Source organism: Eschrichtius robustus, chromosome 2 (assembly GCF_028021215.1).
Source record: "Eschrichtius robustus isolate mEscRob2 chromosome 2, mEscRob2.pri, whole genome shotgun sequence".
NCBI classification, from domain to species: domain Eukaryota; kingdom Metazoa; phylum Chordata; class Mammalia; order Artiodactyla; family Eschrichtiidae; genus Eschrichtius; species Eschrichtius robustus.
The window spans coordinates 70,000,214-70,002,302 of NC_090825.1; the positions used below are offsets into that span (position 1 = coordinate 70,000,214).

At 50.5% G+C, this 2,089-nt stretch overlaps 1 pseudogene; it reads left to right on the top strand.

Moving 5' to 3' along the window:
• Positions 1 to 213: 213 nt before the first annotated feature.
• LOC137757092 (tubulin beta chain pseudogene) lies at positions 214 to 1,347 on the top strand (annotated as a pseudogene).
• The last annotated feature ends 742 nt before the right edge of the window (positions 1,348 to 2,089 follow it).

Genomic DNA, 2,089 nt, shown 5'->3' on the forward strand with positions numbered 1-2,089 from the left:
TAAACTTTAACAGCGAGGGAAATTGTGCACATCCAGGCCGGTCAGTGTGGCAATCAAATCGGTGCCAAGTTCTGGGAGGTGACCAGTGATGAACATGGCATCGACTCCACCAGCACCTATCACGGGGCTAGCAACCTGCAGCTGGACTGCATCTCCGTGTACTACAGTGATGCCACAGGTGGCAAATTTGTTCCTCGTGCTATCTTGGTGGATCTAGAACAAGGGACCATGGACTCTGTTCGCTCAGGTCCTTTAGGTCAGATCTTCAGACCAGACAACTTGGTTTTTAGTCAGTCTGGGGCAAGCAACAACTGGGCCAAAGGCCACTCTACAGAGGGGGCCAAGCTGGTTGACTCGGTCCTGGATGTGGTTCAGAAGGAGGCCAAGAGCTGTGACTGCCTGCAGGACTTCCAGCTGACCCACTCGCTGGGAGGGGGCATGGGCTCTGGAATGGGCACCTTGCTCATCAGCAAGACCTGTAAAGAATATCCTGACCACATCCTGAACACCTTCAGTGTGGTGCCCTCACCCAAAGTGTCCGACACTGTGGTTGAGCGCTACAACGCCACCCTCTCTGTCCATGAGCTGGTGGAGAACGCTGATGACACTTACTGCATTGACAACAAGGCCCTTTACGACGTCTGTTTCTGCACCCTCAAGCTGACCACGCCAACCTACAGACACCTGAGCCACCTCGTCTCGGCCACCACAAGTGGTGTCACCACCTGCCTCTGCTTCCCTGGCCAGCTCAGTGCTGACCTCCACAAGCTAGCAGTCAACACGGTGCCCTTCCCACGTCTCCACATCTTCCTGCCTGGCTTTGCCCCTCTAACCAGCCGTGGAAGCCAGCAGTATCGGGCCCTCCCTGTGCCCGAGCTCACCCAGCAGGTCTTAGATGCCAAGAACATGATGGCTGTCTGTGACCCCCGCCATGGCCAGTTACTCACTGTGGCTGCTGTCTTCCGTGGATGGATGTCCAGGAAGGAGGTGCATGCGCAGATACTCAACGTGCAGAGCAAGAATAGCAGCTACTTCATGGAATGGATCCCCAACAACGTCAAGACGGCCGTCTGCGACATCCCACTCCACGGCCTCATAATGGCAGTCACCTTCACTGGCGACAGCACGGCCATCCAGGAGCTGTTTAAGTGCATCTCAGAGGGGTTCACTGCCATATTCCGCCAGAAGGCCTTCCTCCACTGGTACACAGGTGAGGGCATGGACGAGATGGAGTTCACCAAGGCTGACAGCAACATGAACGACCTTATCTCCGAGTACCAGCAGTACCAGGATGCCACTGCAGAAGAGGAGGAGGATTTCAGTGAGGAGGCCGAAGAGGAGGCCTAAGGCCGAGGCCCCATGACCGCAGGCTTCTCAGTCCCCTCAGCCTTCCTCCCCAACTGCCCCTTTCTTCTCCCTCAGAATTTGTGTTTTCTGCCTCTATCTTGTTTTTTCTTTTTGTGGGGACGGTGGTTCTAGAACACTGCCTGGTATATGATAGGCGCTCAATAAATATTTGTTGTTTGTTGACTGTCTCCTTGCTCTTTCCACTCTGGGGAACCTAGATTTCTGCCATTCCGGGTAACCCTATATTTCCTTCTCGTGCCCACTCCTCCTACCTGTTCAGTTAACATTTCCCTCTCTGTTTTTGAGATAACTCTCCAAGAAGCTAAAAATAAATGGGAATTGAAAACAAAAACAAACCAACAAACAAAAACAAAAGCCTCCAAGACCTCCTGAACTGAACAATTCTGACCCTCCCTGGGCATGGCTCTGCCATTGGGTTACGAATCTTTTTAAGCTGCAGTGTTTTATATAAAATAAATATATTTTATTTAAATATGTTTTTACACAAATGGTATTTCAAGGTAGACTTGTATGTAACTATGCAATTTGGTCAGTTGGATTTAGTTCAGTTGATCTTCATACCATAATATTAAAGGGTATAGAGATATAATAGTTCTAACATTCTTAGAAAGAGCTTTAAAAACCGCTAGGATGGGGGAGGAGCTTCAAGATGGCGGAAGAGTAAGACGCGGAGATCACCTTCCTCCCCACAAATACATCAGAAATACATCTACAAGTGGAA